This window comes from Lactuca virosa, chromosome 1 (genome assembly GCF_052849685.1).
Source record: "Lactuca virosa cultivar CGN04683 chromosome 1, Lactuca_virosa_CGN04683_v6, whole genome shotgun sequence".
Lineage (NCBI taxonomy): Eukaryota > Viridiplantae > Streptophyta > Magnoliopsida > Asterales > Asteraceae > Lactuca > Lactuca virosa.
In genome coordinates, this window is record NC_136426.1 from 286182236 (window position 1) to 286195098 (window position 12863).

General features: G+C 37.0%; 2 non-coding genes across 2 annotated transcripts; one reads left to right on the top strand and one right to left on the bottom strand.

Annotated features, from left to right (window-relative positions):
- Window positions 1–4784: 4784 nt before the first annotated feature.
- On the bottom strand, window positions 4785–4997 carry LOC145151877 (small nucleolar RNA U3). Its single transcript, XR_013732426.1, has one exon. It is a non-coding gene; the product is annotated as a small nucleolar RNA U3 (small nucleolar RNA).
- LOC145151876 (small nucleolar RNA U3) lies at window positions 4960–5172 on the top strand. The gene has a single exon (XR_013732425.1). It is a non-coding gene; the product is annotated as a small nucleolar RNA U3 (small nucleolar RNA).
- The last annotated feature ends 7691 nt before the right edge of the window (window positions 5173–12863 follow it).

The window sequence follows — 12863 nt, forward strand, 5'->3', positions numbered from 1 at the left end:
AAATTAAAAAGCCACATAATACGTATACTTATATATGTAAACTATTTATTGTAATAAATGTGACATTAAATTGCAATAAATATGTTTCTTCCTTTCTTATTATTTCGAAATTTTATTTTAAAAAATATTTAATGTTACACTTTAATATTTAATATTTTTTTAATCAACCCGTGTAATACACGGGTTTAACACCTAGTATTCTAATATTCTACTAATATTGGTGGATATGTTAAAATATTATAATATTCTACTTGAATTTTTAGATTTGTTATAATATTCTAATATTTTGTTAGAATTTTTTGAATATTTATAGTTTAATATTCTAACATTCTAAAAATTCGATTTGAATATTTACAGTATAATATTCTATTAGAATATTTCACGTATATTTTGAAAAAAAACGGTAATTTTTATTTTGCGTCCTCATGTCTCACAAAATATGATAGTCTCACATGAACCTAACCCTATATATATATATGTAATCGGGGCGGGGCGAGGATAAGCCACTTCCTGCCCCGAACCCGATAACGACTCGTTACCCGACCCGAAATGATCGGGTTTCAGGTTTCACCATCGGGTTCGGGCTTTTTTGCCATCCCTATACAATACATAACACACACAAGCTAATGTAAAGAAGATATAACACAACACGGTGTAGTGAGGAACTCACCTCTAAAAGCAAAGTAACCTATAAAGCAATCCGAGACTTATTCACACCTGATAACCCTTCATACTCCCTAATAATAACAATTTAAGTTAAGTTTAGCTACTCATTTACCCTAATTATGCAAATAGGCAAATGGGTTAAATTTCATATTTCTACATAAACATTAAGGTCTGTTTGGGACCTGTTTTGGCCACCTTAAGCCCCATATTTTGAAAACATTGTAGCTCATGTAGACATATCAGGTCCTTATCTTTCCAGGGACTATGCACACGCCTTCATATGATTTTTGTATAATTTATGGCTAATTTTACAAAACTGTCTCGCTTAGCAACACATTTCGAACTGGGGTAAGTGATCGTTTTTACCCTAGTTAGAGCCATTTTTTATTTTTGATAAAAACTAATAAAATGTAGTAGATTCATATACGAAAATTTGGCACTGATCTCGATCCAAAAAAATATGTTTCATGATTTTTCTTTATTTTTTGCAAGACAGGGACAGATTGGTCATTTTTTCCAACAATTCCAACTTTGATTAATTTGGGTTATTTAACACCTTAACCCATTAAGACCCAACATAAAGTGATTTATTTTCTAGAAACAAAGTCATTTACAGTAGGATGACTTGTTGAGACAAAACCCATGTGGTTCTTAAACCCTAGATCAAATCATGATGCCATTCAAGGCCTAGACAAAGTAGATTGCTATGATTAGGGTTTATGAACTAGGGTTAAGATGGTTATGCTTGCAAACATCACCACAAGGGCTTAGTCAAACCTCTAGGACCACCCTACTTGCTGCCATAAATTGACTAACGACAACCACCCCAACACGATAGCCTGTGGCGACGCCAGGAAAGGAGCATGGCGACGACCATGAAAATCTCGACATGGAAGAGAAAAAAGGAGGAGAAAAAATAATGGGAACGGTATCTTAGGTATTAGACAAGAAATTCCCAAACATAAACCTTGTTGTTGATTGATGCAACATAGAACTCCGACGATCCTGCTGGTCTTCTGCTGCGGCGGAGATCTAGACATCACAGAGCAAAACCGTTAGAGCCGCCCCAGGGACTGTGCCCCAGGAGCGGACTCCAACGATCAAGTTAGATCGGCTAGTAGATCTGAGATGGTTCTCCTTAGCTGGAGAGAACCATCTTGGTGGTGGTGGTGGTGCATGGTGGCTGACGGTGGCGGGTGGCGGCTGAGCCACCTAGCCGGAGTATAGTGTGGCGGCTGAGCCATGGGGGAAGTCTAGGGTGGCGGTTGAGCCCCCCGGGAAAAGGTCCTCCTTCATGGAGGAGGCACTATTCTATTTATAGGGGACAATTAGGTCAAGGGGAATTAGGTCAGGCCTTGGGCTAGCCCAATTCAGGCCCAACTAGCAAGGAGCTGGGCAAGGTCGCCCAGAGGCGTCGGGCGGGGCTGGCGGGCGTGCCCCAGGTAAGGTTGGCGGGCGCGCACCAGGAAAGGCCAACAAGGGAGCGTCAGGCCGGGCCGACAGGAGAGTCCCCAGCACAGCTGGCAAGGGAACGCCCGACAAGGCTGGTAAAGGAATGCAAGGCAGGGCTGGCAGGAGCGCGCCGGGACAGGCTGACGCTCTAGAGCAGTCTAGGCCATGCTAATGGACCATATATCATCAAGTCCCCCCATTCTGATGTTACTGGTACGCGGCCAATGACATTGGACTGGACTAAGTCAAATAAACTATGTGTCATCATTGATCAGCCTCTTCTTCCCTTCCAGCTACCTCCTTTCTCGGTCTTCCTCTCTTTCCCGATCTCCTCTCTTCCTAGGTTTCTTTCTTGTGTCGTAAACACATATGAAACACACACCTAATTGTTTTGTTTAGGGTTTTTCCCATGCTAAATAATTATATATTTGTTAAATACATATTCGGCAACAAGGGACCATTCTAAATGTTATCCTTTCAAATACATAGCAACCAAATAGAATTTTACTCTTTTGGTCCCTGATCTTTCACATAATAACAGAACAGCCCCTCCCTAAACAAAAGTCTTACGATACAAGGTTTCTAAGTTGACCCATTAATTCCCTCCCCTTAAATATATTTATTTCTAGGTTATATAACTATTCTTTATACATTTTTAATAATATTTTTAATTATTTTTTTAATAGTTATAATGAATCATTATAAATTTCTAATTAGTCACTTTAAGTTTATATAATGCTTTTCATTTAACTAATTCACTCATAAGACCTTAAAATTTTATTTCCCATTACCTCATCATTCAAATTAGTTATTAAATATTCATTTCTTTATAACTAACCGAAAACGGGGTGTTACAACTCTTCCCCGCTTGAATCAGACTTCGTCCTCGAAGTCACCACTAGCAAACAGCTTCGGGTAACACGCATGTATTTCCACCTCTAACTCTTAAGTCCATTTAGAACCATTTTGGTGTTGTCACTAAACTTTCATTATTGTGATCACCATGTTGCTCAAAGTCTTTGTATTTCTCTCAATGATGGTAATCAGCTTCTCAATGTAATTGATCCGCTCGCCAATCTGAATATCCTCGAGTGGGACCGCCGTTGTCTCATCCACCAAACACTTCTGAAGTTACGACATATGGAAAGTTATATGTACCAAACTCAACTCTGCTAGCAGCTTTAAGCAATATGTTACCTTCCTACTCGGGCAATAGTCCTGTAAGGACCTATGTATCGAGGTCCCAACATTCCCCTTTCACGGAATCGTGTCACTCCCTATCAAGGAAATTGTAACATCCCCCTCTGGCACGTATCACAATATTTTCTGCTTTGGGCTCCCGGCACGAAAACTTCCCACGGGGTCACCCATCTATGGATTGCTCTCGTCCGAGCACACTTAACTGCAGAGTTCTTATGGGATCTGCTGCCCTCGCGGCTTTAAAACGTGTTGTGATAGGGAAGGTATCCACACCCCTTATAAGGAATGCTTAGTTCTCATTCCCAGTCGATGTGGGATCAGGTACAACCCACCTTCACCCCCCCTATTATAGGGTTCGACGTCTTCGTCGAACACATCGACCCGTGCCCCAACTCTGATACCATTTGTAACATCCCCCTTTAACACGTATCACAATATTGTCCGCTTTGGGCTCCCGGCACGAAAACTTCCCACGCCCGAGCACGCTTAACTGCAGAGTTCTTATGGGATCTGCTGCCCCACGACTTTAAAACGCGTTGTGATAGGGAAGGTATCCACACCCCTCATAAGGAATGCTTAGTTCTCCTTCACAGTCGATGTGGGATCATGTACAACCCACCTTCGTACTGGAAATCAGAATCAAACGAGATTTTACCCTTCTGTTCCACATGAGAATTCTGTTCTCGTTGAGCTTATCCACGCTTTCACGGTTTGTATTACAATTAATGAGACAAAATAATTTAGTATCATAGTGTGGATTGGTGCGGCGTCCAAAGCCCAAACTGTTGATAGGCCCGTGGAGGCTTGAAATTATCGGGTAAAGCGAATGATTAGAGGCATCGGGGGCGCAACGCCCTCGACCTATTCTTAAACTTTAAATAGGTAGGATTGTGCGGCTGCTTTGTTGAGCCGTACCACGGAATCGTGAGTTCAATATAGGGACAATTGTATGTTATGTGTTATATGTGCAATGTGCTTTCTTGTGTTATTGATATAAGTGGTTATTACTTGATATTGGATTTTGATGCCTTTGGCCATGTAGAGCATGACTCCTATCACTTTGGTATTGGCTTTGTGCCTTTGGCCATGTAAAGCATGACTCGTATCACTTTGGTATTGGCTTCGGGCTAGGTAGGGCTGAAAGCCTGTATATTCTAGCAACATGATAAAAAGGAATTGTGTTCTATAATGGGGGTGACGATAAGGTGAGTTGTACCTGATCCCACATCGACTGGGAAGGAGATCTAAGCATTACTTATAAGGGGTGTGGATACCTTCCCTATCACAACGCGTTTTAAAGCCGTGAGGGCAGCATATCCCATAAGAACTCTGATGGGATCTGCTGCTCTCACGGCTTTAAAACGCGTTGTGATAGGGAAGGTATCCACACCCCTTATAAGGAATGCTTAGTTCTCCTTCCCAGTCGATATGGGATCAGGTACAACCCACCTTAAAAAGATAAGGATGGTCTGTCAGATAACCATGTAACCATGCCAAGACCCATAAGATGAGCCGACAACGGTCATCTACTGAGCCATGACCAAGACCATAAAGCTCTGTTAATCACGCTCTGGTTGCATGGTCGTGGTTCATCAACCAGACATGGGTTTCTGTCTTCTTAGGAATCAAGAATACATAGGTACGACCTTACTTGAACAGGATCTGTTCTATAGGCTCGTACCTCTGTATTCTTGATTCCTAAGAAGACAGAAACCCATGTCTGGTTGATGAACCACGACCATGTAACTAGAGCGTGATTAACAGAGCTTTATGGTCTTGGTCATGGATCAGTAGATGATCGTTGTCGGCTCATCTTATGGGTCTTGGCATGGTTACATGGTTTTCTGACAGACCATACTTATCTTTTTAAGGTGGGTTGTACCTGATCCCACATCGACTGGGAAGGAGAACTAAGCATTCCTTATAAGGGCTGTGGATACCTTCCCCATCACAACGCGTTTTAAAGCCGTGAGGGCAGCAGATCCCATAAGAACTCTGCAGTTAAGCGTGCTCGGGCGAGAGCAATCCAGGGATGGGTGACCCCCTATGAAGTTTTCGTGCCGGGAGCCCAAAGCAAACAATATTGTGATACGTGCTAGAGGGGGATGTTACAAATGGTATCAGAGCTAGGGCACGGGTCGATGCATTCGACAGGGACATCGAACCCTATAATGGGGGGTGAAGGCGGGTTGTACCTTAATGTTTGAACCAATATAAGAGTGAAAGCTGTTATTCTAGGAAAAAATCAGCTAATGGAACATACCAATCCTAATTACTCTTAATGTTTGAACCATTCATTTACTCTGACCATCTATTCGCAGGTGGAAAACCATGCTAAATCGCAACTGAACTTCCATCTCCTCCTACAACCTTTCCCAAAACTGAGACATGAGCCGAATGTCCCTAACAAAGACAATAGAAACTGGCATCCCGTGCCTTGTTACGACCCTCCTAATGTAGATGTCTTTTTGTTACATCCAGTGTAGGAACACGGACCTAACCATAATATGTCAAACAACCCTGACTGTCCTGATCAACAGTCATAATCTCACCTGAAACTCTCTTGCATTTGGCATACTCATCTAGAAACGCCATTTCCTGTTCCATATCAATCTACATCCTCAATTACATGGACAAGGTGTATCCCATCCACTGACGAGTGATCTTCCATTAGAACCTACAATCCAGACTCTTACATTGTTTCACTTACACCTAAGGCCTCACGTCTTACATCAAACCATACCCAACAATACCCCCGTCGATCAATTACCAGACAATCAGACTAACTAGTCTAAACACACATACAATACCTACCACATTTAAGCTCATTACCCACCATTATAGGTATAACCAAAGATATATGACCATCCTCCCATAGACTTCTAAGTTTCCGATTAGCATTCCTTCAGCTCACGATAACTCGTTGGTCTTGCTATCATCCCAAACGACTTATCTGGTTCACAACCAACTCCTCAATGGACTATAGGTATAACTGTTGGATTAAGGTGTCTAAGCCAGTAACTAAATTTGTATATTCTTGTAATTAGAAGCAAAGTCGTTTTTGGGTTGCCCTCGTGACCAGAAATGGCTAGAAATGATATTAGGAGAGAGATGGATAACTTATTAGATTATTATATGATTAATAAACTAGTTGGAAATTATGGAAAAATAATTTGTTAATATACTATGTGATTAATATATTAATTGGAAATATATAGTTGATTTGTTGATTTATTATGTGATTAATAAATTAATATGAGATCAATTGTTAAATAATTTATTTGTTATTTTATATGGTTAATAAATTAATGTGAAATTATTTAGAATTGATTAATTATTAAACAAAATTAGTTTGGAATTAATTCAAGATTAATTGGAATTAATTGAAGACGCAAGGGGTGAGTTATATTTGTTCAATAATTGAACAAAAGAAGAAATTCTAGAACCCTCCATGGTATGGACGGTTTGGATGGTTTCCTAAGGTTTCTGGAAGCCTCATGGTTGCATAAAAGGAAAGGATTTGAATTAGGATTAAATCTAGTATTTAATCAATTTAAATCTTGTTTTGCATGCAAGTTACCTAAACTATAAATAGGACCACTTGGTTTTCAATTTTCGTTCACCATATTACCTAAAGTCATAGGAATGAAATTTCCCTCATATATCCTCTCTCCTCCTCATTCTAGGGTTTCTGGTTTTAGGTATGAGCCATTAGAGGCATCATCCTTTTGGTGGAAGATTTCTAAGACCAACAAACACAAGGGATTGAAGTGATTTGTTTACTACAACAAATCAAAGGTATGTGACCCTAATCCTATGTATATTTCGATTAAAATAGGTTTCCCTTAGGGTTCTTGATGTTCATAGATTATTGCTATCAATAGAAAAAACATAGATCCTTTCTAGGTTGCATGTGAACTTAAGGGTTTAAGTGTTTTTTCCGCTTACATGTATTTATTTATAACCTAGAAAACCCATCAGTGGTATCGGAGCCTTAGTTTTCTATTTGATTGTGCATAATAGTGAATAGATCAAAATTAGGGTTTATGGAAATTAAAACCTAATGGTTTAAATTTTCGCAAAAGGCTAGGGGTTCTTGAAACCCTAGCCCCCACCCATTATTTTTGAAAATGGGTAGGTATCCCTTACGGTTTCTAATTTTCCTTAATTACAATTTTAAATGCCTTAAAATTTGGATAATTAAAAACCTGGTTACCCTATACCTTTCTCTAAAATTAGAAGGGTATTTGAGATTAGGATTAAACTTGAATTATTTTATTAATTGTTTAATTGAAGATAATTATTTAATCCATAATAATTTAAATTTGAATTATTTTATTAATTATTTAATTGAAGATAATTTTTTAAATCCTTAATGATTTAAATTAATTTAATTGGTTAATTAAAGGATAATTGGTAAATCATTAATTGGTTAAAATTAATGTATTAATTGTTAATTTCAAAAATGAATTTTAAACCTAGTATTTTTGATAAATTTTAAAATACACCTTATACTATATATGATTAAATGTTTAATATACTATGTATAAGAAAAGTCAGTTAAATCGCTAGTACGTCTCATTCACGAAACCATACTATAAGGGGTATAAGGAAACCGACCTATAAAATGACTGTTAAATGAGTGTCCACTCTCACCCACCACTCCATTGTATGGTCGAGGGTCATTAGCCGAACGTATTTGATAGGACATAACCTCATTAAAAGTATGATGCTATAAAGTACTAGAACCTTTTATATAAATCTTAACTCTAGTTACTTTAAAAAAATATGAAGTGTATGCTAATCCATGAAAATACATATCATTTATTTATGAGTCGTTACTGGAGCGTGCGTGGTTAACCGACACACTAATTTGGGATTGTAAAGATGAAATTATGAAACAACTCATGTTTATAATTGTTGATGGAGCGTGTGTGGTTAACCAACACATCAATGGGAGATTAGAAATTGATCGAGGATGTTTGAGCGGGTTTTCATGGTTATTCACATTTTAATTGAGATCCTCAGCATCCCAGTCACAATTGGTAAGAGCATAATCTAAGATTAAACATGTCATTGATATGATTCAATGAATTTAAAAATATCTAGGAGTTTCATGTGATTGAAATTGGTGAAGTGTTTCTACCTGCCTAAAATAGTTTCTTGATATGACTACGACATTCCTCTTCATATTTCGAAATGAAAATATGGATCCTAGCTGTGACATCCCGGAATTTAGGTCATAGACTGTGAATGGTCAAGTTCACAGTAAATCTCTTTGTAATTTTGTTCATTGAGTTTTAGTGCATCTAATATAAAATAAATGAATTATTTCAACTATTATCAGATACCAGATAATATCTCACTTCCAAATATGTAACCTGACAAACAAATCAAACAGCCCAACACTCATAAATTCGTGAACGAATGTCATAATCGATTTCATATAGTTGACTAAGTTTTCGTAAATATACATTATATATTTATCAATATCAAATATAAGAGACCAAAGTTTTAACAAATTAAGAATTTTACATTTTCTAATGTATGAGCTTCAATTTATATAATACCAAAATACGTATGTTATTGTATATAACTAGTAAAATAAATCAAATACTCATCTAAATGCACAAATAGTTAGGGCCAAACCAAACAAAACACATATGGCAATTTAGTAATTACAAATTATACATGCATTTACATAATAAAACAAATAGATAATACAATTTTAATACATACACAAATACAAATAAATAAAGAAGTAAATAAGAAAGGACATCCAAATGTTTCTTTTACTCTTCTTGAATGAGACGTGTAACGTTTCTCATTCTCAAAGCTGTGAATCACCAATGAGCTGTCAATGAATCACCGATGCCTTAACATCAGTTTCTTTCCCTCTACTCCTTCGTTCCGGTCAAGAGCCATTATTGGAGGTGTAACTAAGAGATCATCAAACATCCAGCTTCCTACTTTCTTATTCTGTGTATCATGTTTCAGTCAAGAACACTCTTGTTCTTGATTCTCAGGTACCTGCAACAACAAGTTGTTCCCCGTAAAATGATCCAACCAAAACACCCTCCAAATCGCCATCCATCTGCCTTCGAATCATACCCATTCCCGATCAGACAGGGATCGAAACCCACTCGATTTTACCTTTGATTTCATTTGGTCTGTGTTTTCCCATCATGACAGCTTCGATTTCTCTTCGATCCGTTCTCCTCTTTTGTTGATCAATGAAGGATCGACTGATATCTTTCCCAATCGAACCCTACTTCGACTCCTCCTCCAGTTTCGATGATTGCTGACAAGAACAACCACACAATCGTGAGGGTAGTATTGCCATCGTTGACCCACTCCATTGCCGCCGCCACTTGCTGTTATTGCCACCGTGAAAGTCTGACCGGCCACACCATTGTCTTGTCACCGATGAAGGTATCGATCATCCCTAACACCGTTATAACCTTTGTACCTGATTCTTTCGGCTATGATCCATTAAAGCGAGACCTGAAGTGGGTCTCGTTCTTTGCCTTCACTTTCTGTGATTGGAACCAAGAAAACACGATGCAAGTCAAATATAACTTAAAATGGTTTAGGTTAAACCCTCAACTCTTGGACTTGTACGACTTTGGTCTTTCTCTCGATTTGAATTAATTATTTTAACCCCATATGAGAATTGGTTGCAATTCTTGTCCTAAAGCCATATTTTGTGTCACACCCCCAAACCAAGGATGGCGGAAACGTCCGGGGGTGGAGGACTTCATGTATAGTATCATAACAACAATTTCAATAGTGATCAAAGTAAACATAACCAACATAAATATAATTGAAAAAGTTACATCATTGTATGAATTACATGTTTATGAATCAATTACATTATGTTGATAAAATATGAAATGTTTGACGCCTTAACGTCCCATCCTCAAAAGCACTTGTTTACCTGTTTAGTGATTTCCTGAGAATACAAGTAGTTTTGAAAGAGTGTCAACAATTAAGTTGGTGAGTGCATAAGCTTTTGTATGTAGTTATGAAACCTTTTCTTGTAAAAGTAGTGTTCGTTCCAGAAAATCCAATATTTTCCTTAATGTGTAAATGTAGTCTTAAAACCCAAAGACCGAAATGTACAAGTAATTTGTCATATTTATAGTTAAACAATGCAAGTTTAAATCGACATAAACTCGTTTGATTTTTGTGAAATCCCCGTAAATTCTATGTTTGTTTATATTTAATGTGAGTTTATGAAAGCCTTTTCTTGTAAAAGTAGTGTTCGTTCCAGAAAATCCAATATTTTCCTTAATGTGTAAATGTAGTCTTAAAACCCAAAGACCGAAATGTACAAGTAGTGTTCGTTCCTTATAGTAAAACAATGCAAGTTTAAATCGACATAAACTCGTTTGATTTTAGTGAAATCCCCGTAAATTCTATGTTTGTTTATATTTAATGTGAGTTTATGAAAGCCTTTTCTTTTAAAAGTAGTGTTCGTTCCAGAAAATCCAATATTTTCCTTAATGTGTAAATGTAGTCTTAAAACCCAAAGACCGAAATGTACAAGTAGTGTTCGTTCCTTATAGTAAAACAATGCAAGTTTAAATCGACATAAACTCGTTTGATTTTAGTGAAATCCCCGTAAATTCTATGTTTGTTAATATTTAATGTGAGTTTATGAAAGCCTTTTCTTGTAAAAGTAGTGTTCGTTCCAGAAAATCCAATATTTTCCTTAATGTGTAAATGTAGTCTTAAAACCCAAAGACCGAAATGTACAAGTAGTGTTCGTTCCTTATAGTAAAACAATGCAAGTTTAAATCGACATAAACTCGTTTGATTTTAGTGAAATCCCCGTAAATTCTATGTTTGTTAATACCACATGTGAGTTATTATAACCATGCTATGACCTAGTTGGTCTGAAACGACGTTCTTCAGGCGTCGGAAATGTTATGACATTTGTCACCCCAGACCTATCGGTCTAACTGTTGCATGCAGTTTAGGTGTGGGGTTGTCAAACCCAATATAGATCTATACACAAGTATCACGCTCTCCCTCAAGGAGACTCTGGTTACAATACAGGACTTAATGGTAATTTGAAGTAAATGTCTCACAAAGTCATTAACGGAATTACGTGTTATGAAAACTTGGTACCATATGGCCGTACCTTGCTTAATGAAAATATCCTTTGTATAAATGTACCCTTTTTAAATGTATGTGTTATGTAATGTTTCATAAACTATACCTATTATAGTTTATCAACCAAGGGTAGTACGTAGTAATGTATGCAAACTATATTCAAAATAGTTTATTAAATGTTTGAATGTATCGGTTGTACTTTGATTATAATCACTTGTTATTATTTATATTTTATATGTCCAAATCCATTTGTAAACTGATGTGTGTCTAAATATTAAGAAAAAAATGTCATATATTGCAATAACATATAATCACATAAAGATATACACCTTGCTCACATGTTACAAGGTGAAATGAAATTGACAGCAACTTTTTGTTGTATACAGTTTCTGTTACTGTTCTTAGAAAATTTATAGAAAAATCATCAAAACTCTAAATCCAAATCTGCAAATTCTGAGAGTTTGGAATATGAGTCTAGTTTGTTCGTAAATTTTATCCTGATTTTTAGTGATCTCTAACAGAGGTGAAAATGTTCATAATCACAGACTGGTCCGGGTTTGCCTCTGAAATGATAGGCAGTTTTGTAAAAATCACCATAAATTGTAGAAAAATCATATGGAGATGTGCAAGTAGCCATTTTAAAGCTAAGAGTTTGAACTACTTGAACCTGGAACAGTTTTGAAAACTAAAATATTTAAGTTGACCAAAACAGTCCGTGATCGAAGTTCATCTTTTCTGATGTAATCTGATAGAAAAAGTTTAATTGTGTTCTTGATGATTTTACTTGTATTCCCCCCTTAAAACTTAAGAAAAACATGTAAATGTAGGGGTATGAACTCACCCTATGTGGTTTCAGTAGATGAAAGTGAGAGAGAGGAAGTGTTCAACCCAAGAACACTAAGAAGATGTCTTGATGATTCGAGAATCTAACATCGAATAAGATGGAATTTGTGTAAGATATCAATGATTTGAGTAGAATGGAGTGTAATAATTATATGAATGATGAAGATACTTACTAATTGAAGAAAGAAATCCCTGAAGAAAGCCTTGAAGTTCTTGAAGTTGAGAGAAAAGATGAGAGAATTTTGGAGAGTGTCCTTTGGTTGCTAAGTGTAGAATGAAAGAACTTTATGGAGAAAGAGGAGAGAGGATCAATCCTCCAGCTCTTAGAACGTGGGAAGAGCTGGAGATTGGGTGTAAAGGTCCACTAAGGTGACAAGGAGTAGTGGGAAAGAGTGGCTGATCATAGAGTGAGGTGGTGGTGGTTTGCTTTTGCCATAAATTAAGGAAAAGCAAATATTCCCTCAATAATTAGTTCACTTTAATATATTTTTATAAAAACCCTGGAGATTTATATATTTTGGGGCCTTAGTTTATAAAATAAAGTTTTGGGTGAAAATCCCACGTTAAAATAATGAAAAACGGAG